The following is a 9,398-nucleotide window of genomic DNA, read 5'->3' as shown; positions in this document are numbered from 1 at the left end:
TATGGGCCGTAGAAACAATGAGCCTTCTACGGGCAGTAGAAACAATGGGCCTTCTACGGGCCGTATCATCAATGGGCCTTATACGGGCCGTATGACCATAACGGGCCATCGTTAATAGGCCGTATTTGATGACGCTATGAAAACGGCCCAACGTATTAACGGACCACAAACGGGTCGATGTAACCACGGGCTGAATTTGGCCCACAAGCAGAAAATGACAGTAACAGGCTGTAAGTAAACGAATGCTGGAAATGAGTCGAAGAATAAATGGGCTCTGAGAAGGCCGAAAGATAACATTTACTGGAAATGGCCCAACTGAATAACGGGCCCTTAATGGGTATAAAGTGATATACTGTTCATTACGGGCCAGTTTCTGCACGGGCCGTTAGTGGGTGTAAAGTGATACACTGTTCATTGCGGGCCAGTTTCACCACGGGCCCTTAATAGGCCAAGAGTTACATAGGGCCTCATATGGGCCGAAAGACGTCATGGGCCATACATGGGCCAGAAGTGAAAACGGGCTGGAATCATATTGGATGATGGCCCAGATGACGCTACTGGGCCTAATTCGGATAGGGCGTAACGGGCCTTGGGTTAGCGGGCTGTAAATGGGCTATATGCGAACAGGCCGTTAACAGGCTTTCCATGGGCCAGTCCGCCACCTTTTGACCAAGTCAAACATGCCGGCCTTTTCACAGGAATGGGCCTCTGTTGGGTCGTGCCACGTGTCGACGTATCATAGGCGCCTTCTGTCCAATGAGTGGATGACATCTGTCCCAACGGTGAGCCGACACGTGTTTCCTCCAGCCAATGATGATTTTACACATGGAAAATCCCCATTGGTCGGGGCTGTTAACGGGTTATCGGATCCAAAACCCGACCCGATAGCTTAACGGCGTTCCGTTACGGTGGATGCCACGTGTCAGTCACCCTTAACGAAAGCAGTTCTGTGACGCGCGATTTATCGTCATGGAAGTGGACACTTTCGTGATGATAATTTTGGTAATGTCATCGAACACTTCTACGATAGCACAGGTATGACTATCTTGATTCTGTCATAAATTTGTCATGGATGTACATGCATGACAAAAAACGCGACCTACTGTGACAAACACGTATCATCACAGAAGTGTATTTTTTTGTAGTGTCTACCACTACTAACTAAACATGCTATCTGACTACCAAAATTTAGCATGTTTGATTCACGGCTGCCCTTGTCCTTTCCGGCGCCCTTGTCGTCCTTCTCGCGGAAATACCGATCGAAGACGCAGTACGGATCAAGCCGGATCTGCTTGTCGCTAGAGTTGTCCTCATCGCCAGTGTCTGCCTTCTCCTCCTTCGGTGGCAGTCCGGCCATGGCATGGACCGCCTGATTTTTCTCTTGGGCGAGGACACCCCAGTTGACGGATCCGGACTCGTCAGACTCCGATCCGCTGCCTGCCATGCTGGAGAAGGCCGGAGGTGAGCTCTGGTGGGGGGGAGGGGTGTGGAGGGAAGTGGAGTGAAGTGGCTAAGGTTTGCTCAGGCGAGCGGATGAGGACGAATATATGTGGGGTCGGATGGGCCAGCATGTGTCGGGTCCGACATGGCGGGCGTGCCCGGGCGCCCCATATCTGCCCCATATTTGGGCTGGATATGAGGGTGCCAGTCCGGGCGTTTAAGGGCCGTTTGAGGCGTCCCTCTGGGTCGAAAAATCATGACCAGGCGTCCCGCTCGGACATATGAGGCAGGTTTGAGACGCCCAGCTGTAGATGCTCTAATAGTTACATGGTCCATGAGCTTGTTGACTAAAAAGTCAGGGCTCATTCATCCAACTAAAGAAACCTTATTACAGTAATTATAGTTTGCTAGCACACCTGTGGATTGATTAAAAATAAACCGAAAACAATGCTTAAACGCAATCCTCCTTATTGTTGTAGCAGTATGCACAGACTGCATGAAAATTGCTACCGTAGCATCCTACATTTTTACAATACAACAGTGAGATTTTCACCATGCTTATCAGTTTTTCGCAAAATAGATAAGAACTTTTTTTGAGCTGAAGATTTTTTTTTTTGAAAAGAAATAGGAGAAGAAGAATTTCGTTATTATGAGATGAAACATGTTTTGGTGGACGCTGGTTGCTAGGGGCAACGGGTGGACGAAAATAGGCCGTTGGATGTTATTTGGATGACAGGGATTGGATGTTTACTTAGTAGCTCAGCCAAGTTAATTAGAGAATCGCCCACCACACACCACCATCGGAGACACACACGCCATTGGAATTCCCCACCGCCGCCGTCGCCGCCGCCGCCGTCGCGGCGCCATGCTCCACCTCCGTAAGCGCGTCCTCTCCGGCCCGCCCCTTCCTTCCACCTTCCCACTCCTCTCTCTCCAGCGCCTCCTCTCCACCGCCGCCGCGCCCGCCGTTTCCTCGAACCCTAGCTTCGCCGTGGAGGAGTACCTCGTCGCCACCTGCGGCCTCACCCGTGCCCAGGCACTCAAGGCCTCCACCAAGCTGTCCCACCTCAAGTCCCCCGCCAAGCCCGACGCCGTCCTCGCCTTCTTTGCCGGCCTCGGGCTCTCCGGCGCTGATGTCGCGGCCGTCGTCGCCAGGGACCCGCAGATCCTCTGCGCCGGCGTGGAGACAACCCTGTCCCCCGTCGTCGCTGGGCTCACCGGCCTCGGCCTGTCACAAGCTGAGATTGCGCGCCTCGTCTCGCTCAGCCCTGACAACTTGCGCCACAGATCCGTCGTCTCCAAGATAGAGTACTACCTGCCACTCTTCGGCTCCATCGACAACTTGTTCCGGCCCCTCAAATACGGCTCGGGCTTCCTCAACTCCGACCTAGAGAGGGTTATCAAGCCCAATTCAAGGTCTTAGCAGATTGCGGGCTAGGTGCTTGTGATATTGCCAAGCTCTTCATCCATGCACCGAGGATACTTTCTGCCAAACCAGAGTGTTTCTTGTTGAAGGTTGCGTGCGCCGAAGGTATAGGTGTGCCCCGTGGCTCTGGAATGTTTAGGCAAGCGTTGCACGCCGTCTCATACCTCAGCGAGGACAAGATCGCTGCCAAACTGGACAACTTGAAGAAGACACTTAGGTGGTCAGATACCGAGGTTGGCATTGCTGTGTCCAAGTGTCCGATTCTGCTGAGGAGGTCAAATGACGTGCTACAGCGCTTGTCAGAGTTCCTAATCGCTGAGGTGGGGTTGGAACCGACGTACATTGCTCATCGGCCAGAAATGCTCACTCGTAGCTTGGAGGGCCGGCTCAGGCCCCGGTACAATGTTTTGAGGTTTCTTATGGAAAATGGATTGCTCAAGCGCAACCAAAGCTACTGTACAATTGTTAAATGGACCGAGAAAGAGTTCTTGGAGAACTTCGTATGCCCTCACAAGGAAGCTGCACCATACCTCGCTGAAGACTATGCGGCTGCTTGCAAAGGTGAAGTGCCGGCTAGATTCAGATAATCAGATTTACATGAACCAAGAAGCAGGAACGCGAGTGGAACTACTCTTTAGTAGCCTCGGTGACTGGGAAGATTTTCATGGAAAGGTTTGTATGACCATACAAGCAAGCTGCCCCCGCCTTGCCAAAGACTATGCTGACACTTGTAGGGGAAGTGCCTTCTAATTTCAGATTTACATGACCAATAACGGGCTATGAGAATTGGTAACTGCGTATGTCTACGTGTAGTGAGCTGGTAATTTTTGTCTCAGTGTTCTTTGCCTAACTAGATGTTGGTTATCTGCTATAGCATGTCCGGTACATGTTAATTCAGTTTCGCCAATCCTGGATGAAACTGATAATTTGATTTTAGAGTACTTGTATGTCTATTACATCATTTAGAGAGAAGAAAGAATCACATTGTATGAACTTGTTCATCATCATCTCATATTGATACGCATTCTGAACTAAGAGAGTGTGACATCAGGGCATTCTGCACATGCTTTCAAATATTAATGAAGAGTATTACTTAACAGATATATCAAAGGCCCTGGTATTTGTACTGGAGAAGCAAATTGCTGCTTGTATGGTATGGTGCTGAAAAGTAGAGGGCATTTCATTCAATACAGGAATACGTTAAGGTAATATTAAAAAGGATTATGGCATTTTAGTCTTTGTTAGCACTATCTATAGATGCTCATGACATTTTTTATCCATTGGCATATTTGTTTTGGGATTGTAAGGTGGGTCTTATGTGCCATGCTCTGTTTTGTAAATTTGCACTTTTAGATGCTCTTTTATATTTGCTTTAGTTGTGTTGGTTACAATCTCTTCTGAAGATGTGTATGCTGGAATTGGAGAAAAGAGAATGAAGATGTCGAAGACTGTTACCTTAGCGAGGAGATGGTCCCAAGGATGATATCTTAACCAAGCTTGGTCTTAGCATTTAAGGGAACACAGTATTTTTTTTCTCAGTTATACTGAATGTCATCTTTTCAACTCCGCCTATGTCTTCTAGGCATAGCCGGTCCCAAGCCCGGGTAAAGGAGGAGGGTTGTGATAGGCTTGGCGAGCCAACGTAAAAACTAGCCAGTCCCATAGGTATGAAACCCATTTGAGCGAGAATAGTACTAGGATGGGTGACCTCCTAGGAAGTCCTCGTGAAAGGGTTTCATATCTAAGGGTTGTGATAGGCTTGGCGAGCCAACGTAAAAACTAGCCAGTCTTTTGGGTATGAAACCCATTTGGGCGAGAGTAGTACTAGGATGGGTGACCTCTTGGGAAGTCCTCGTGAAAGGGTTTCATATCTAGCCTACCCCAACTTGTTTGGGATAAAAGGCTTCGTAAAGGTAAAGGTAAAGGACTGAATGTCATCTTTTCGTACACTCTTTTCAGTTAAATCTCAGTCTAGGCAAGTACTATATGTCAGATATAGTGTAGTTATAAAATCTTGCAGAATTGCGAACATAGAAATTGTAGACATGCTGGTCTACCTCAAATTAAGAATTAAGCTGTGTGAGGAGAGGATGATGCACATTTGTTTATTCCTGATGTTAGGTTGTAGAAATGAAAGAAATGAAATCTCAGCTGTGTGCTTGCATAACACAAAGGAGATGGGCACATGCTATGAGTGGCAAAGAGCTCTGATTTGAAATGAAGATCAGTTGTGTGTCTCTTATCTCGTGCCTAATTTAGCTTGTGGGAATTATAGAAATAAGATTAATGCAATGAAGGTGAGGACAAAGAGTCGATTGGTGAAAGAGGTGACTTGCCAGGTGATTATGAATTGATAAAACAGTACTTTCCTCAAGTAAGAATTGGCTGGGCAGTAAAACAGTACTTTCCTCAAGTAATTTACTGAATGTTGTAGATTGATGGTGCTTTCTTTCTTCCAGGAGAAGATGTGATGAAACTGGATATAGATGCATACTTCTTTCTTCTTCTTTCCAGGAGATCGACCAAGTATGGTGGCTGGGCCTTTGCTATATTACACGTGATTCTGAAGGCCTTGTTAGTTGATGATGCCCTGAAGCTTCCTTCTGTAACGAGTATTTATGACCTGATGCATTTTGGGGTTTTATTCAGAGAAGCACCTACTTTTCTCTTTCTGAATTTTGTAAGTTATTTAATTTTCTCGTATTGCCCTACATATTTTATGTAAACTCTAGATATGTTAACCTTGGTGCATGTATTGATCTATGGTTGAAGGAAATTAAACAACCCAATGTGCCCATGTATTGCTGTTCCTTTCAATTTATCAGCAAATGTTCGGGCTAAACTTGATACGGAGTATATGTTAATTCTACTCGAAAAGATGAATAAGATACCCAGTTCATCCTAGGAACTGCAAATCAAAACAAGTAGTGAGTCGACATAGACAATTAACTTAGCTGCAGCCAAAATCAGGGGAATCAACAAATGTTGTTTAACAAGCCATATCGAGTTGAATACAGTGAAAACCTGATGTTCTGTTTGAGAAAAGCTAAATTGTGTTAGTTTCTGTTCAAGTATCAACACTGAACTTGATACTTTATGATAATTTACATGCACAGCACGACGTGTTTTTCTTTTGCACTGCTCTAAGGTAGGAACTTGTGCTCTGAACTTTTCTTTTGTAACACTGGCAAACTTCTTGTGTTATCAAATGGTTTTTTTTGTACTCTACCTCGGTGAGCACTGCTGCGGAATGAGTTGTTGAAATATTTGGACAACGAAGCTGCTGCTTGTGCGATAGCACATGATGTTTAACACTGCTCAGTCGACAGGTTGAATTTAGCACCAGCTAATGCGTGCAATTTCTTATTATTCCTATAGAAAAGCCACAAATGCTTAGGAGCTATTTAACCAGTAAATTTTATTAAGTCAACCATGCATTCCATAAAAAAAATACTGGAGTTGATAATCAGATGTAAAATCAAATTTCTTTGTTTTCCGCTAACATTTATGCCATGTAAGCAACTAGATGTGGAATTTGAAGCCGCTAGCTAATTGATGGTAGTTTACTCAGACTCATACTTAGTTCGTCTCCTTCTGTTGGTCTTACTAGAGCTTTTCTTCAATGGAAACAGACTTAAAAGAGCTTTTTATGTGTAGGAATAAAGTTCAGCATGTTATTCACCCTCCGATGTGCATGATATCCAAGATAAATGATTGCTTAATCTATCGGCATTAACCTGCACTTCCATTTCCATGCTTTGTATGCTCCTGTGTTGTTTTTGTATATGTTGAGCTCTACTACGTATGTTCATGCCCTTTTTTGTGTGATTTTCAGGCTGGGGGTGCATACCTTTCCGGAACCCTGAGCAGTTTCTGCAGTAGGAGATAAATTCTTTGCCGCCTAATTCCCCCTCGGCCCCAACATAGCTCCGCCGTTGTCAGACCTCCTTGTGAGGGAGAAGCACAAATAACCAGTAGAGCTAACATGAATTGCTGAACCGAAAGGAACAATTGCTGAACTGAAACGAACGCACCATATTAAGTACTATATACCACAAGAATACAGACAGTTTCTGAATTTTGTTTCAAACATTTCTTGGAAATTGTGAACAGATTTTTAGAAGGCGAGCAATGTTTGAAAATCCAAAAAAAGTTTGGACAACTCGAACAAATTTTAAAATTTTATTTATTAAAAATAGTGTGACGATTTTTTGATAGAAACAATTTTTTAAAATCCTGAACATTTTTAGAAAAACATGATCATTTTTTGAACTTTTAGAACAAAGCTCAATAATGGATTTTTTTTACAAAAGCCCGAACATTTTTTCAAACACGCGAACATTTTGAAAATTATAAATAAATTTAAATTTGCTATTTTTTTGAATTTATGAACAAAACTGACTGAAAAACGAATGACAGTGCAAGACATCGAACCATGTAACTCCCGTTGCTAATCTGTCGTCGCTAGCCGCACGAGATAATAAGCTTCAATGTCTAACTATACAATGCGGACTATAAGAACTATACCACATCGACCGGTTTATTGTAGCGAACCGATATTTTCCTCACTATTTCCTTTTCTTTTTCCTGGTCTTTTTTTTCATTTTGCTTTCATTACAGCAAAATTTTGAACTCAAACATCTTTTGATTTTCTTCAACATTTTTTAGAAACACTAACAAATTTGGAATTTCAACAAAATACGAACAAAATTTGAAACCATTTTTAAATTTCGCCAAACATTTTTTCTTTCTGTACATTTTTTTGAAAACATGAATATTTTTTTAATTCCAACAAAAGAAAGCGCGAACATTATTTGAAACTGCCCGAACGTTTTTTGAATTTGCGAATAAATTTTGAAAAAATGAAATGTTTTTTTATTTGTGAACAGATTTTGTAACCGGAGATATTTTTTGAATCGATGATATTTTTTCAAATCAATGAGCACTTGCGCCGGCCCAAAAGTCAGTCGACAGAAGCAATGTCGTGGCAAGGCCTAAGCGTTCCTTTTTTTTTTCTTTTCTATTCTCCAGGGTTTCTTCTAGTTTTTCATTAATTCACTTTTGTCCCTTTAAATTTATTAATATTTTTGAAACATGTTCAAACATTTGAAATATTATTTGGAATACAAAAATAACAGTTTTAAGTAACTGTTTAATAATATGATTTTAAATTCTTGTTTCCTTCAAATATTCATTAAACACTTTTAAAGAAAGCATTTACTGTTTTCAATTTTTGCACTTTTGTATTTGTTAGTTATGCTAAAAACTTAAAATAATAGTTTTAAGTACCTATTTAAATTATAAATACCTGTTTTTCCCTTCAAACCTAGCATGGATATCTATTTTGGTCATTTTAAGAATGTCCAAAGAACACCGTGTGCAACATCGGGTGTTCCGGGCAGGTTAGGAGCTCAATTTGATAGCATGCTGTTTCTTCACATTCGTCAAATGATCGCAATTTTTTTTCATTGCCTTGTATGACGAATTAAAGGCACCATACCAAGTTGTTTTGACTTTAAACAAATTTTGCATTTTTTGGAGTTTTCATGATGAAAAAAGGCTGATAAATTGCGCTCCCATGGGCGCCCGACTCTAATGGGTATGGTATGGGTCATCGACTTCGTCCATGGGTTTTACCCATGGATAACCCGATTAATTGTTGGTAGTGTATGTGCATAAGTTTATGCCCGTGGGTTACCCGATGGGTCACCTATTTTCAGATGATTATTAATAAAATAAATTATTTATGCTGCATCACACTTGGCCTTTTATCTAAATGCACTACATATATTAGCACGTGCTAAGCTACTCCTTAAGGTGCAACATCTAGCTACTATATTAGTAGTAGGTTGTGGCAGTCACAACAAAAAAAAAAACAGGCACATACGAGCACTCCTTTGTTCACATTTGCTATGGCCCAAATTAGAGCAACAACCAGCCCATACCAAAATAGTAGCAATAGTGCACATGCGCCGGTGCATATAGCTCACATTTGTTTAAAAAAAAAGCTCACGTTTAATCCAACATCGACTAGTCATTTAACAAGGTGGGATGAGAAATGCTATAATGCTATAATGCTAAAAAAGAAATGAAAACATTGCATGCATTGGGCGCCCTAGTGGGTTGGTCATGCATCTGATTCGGGTACGGGTCTGGCAACAGACCCATGGGTATGGTGATGGGCGTGAGATTAACCCAATAGTGTATTCGGGTGTGGGTCTAATAGAGGTTGAACCGGTTAAACCTGACCTCACTACCAGGTTGACTTCGTCGATTCTAAGAAAGGTTCACAGATTTGATTTTTTTTCTTCAGATTTTCAAAAAAAAGTTGCAACTTTTTAGACTCCTTTTTATAAATTAAAAAAGATTCACAAATTTGAAAAAATGTTCACAAAACAGATTTTTTTATTTAAAAAGTTCACACATTTGAAAAAACAGGAAAAACCCGGGAAAAAACCCAGAATAAAACTGAACAAACTTGGTTTTACAAAACAATGAAAACTATGAAATTATATTTGCCAAATAAGATCTT

At 42.2% G+C, this 9,398-nt stretch overlaps 1 pseudogene; it reads left to right on the top strand.

Annotated features, from left to right (window-relative positions):
* The first annotated feature begins 2,238 nt into the window (after positions 1-2,238).
* LOC119287785 lies at positions 2,239-6,944 on the top strand (annotated as a pseudogene).
* The last annotated feature ends 2,454 nt before the right edge of the window (positions 6,945-9,398 follow it).

The sequence above is a fragment of the Triticum dicoccoides genome, chromosome 4A (genome assembly GCF_002162155.2).
Source record: "Triticum dicoccoides isolate Atlit2015 ecotype Zavitan chromosome 4A, WEW_v2.0, whole genome shotgun sequence".
In the NCBI taxonomy this organism is placed as follows: domain Eukaryota; kingdom Viridiplantae; phylum Streptophyta; class Magnoliopsida; order Poales; family Poaceae; genus Triticum; species Triticum dicoccoides.
This window is presented reverse-complemented; position numbering and strand designations above follow the sequence as displayed.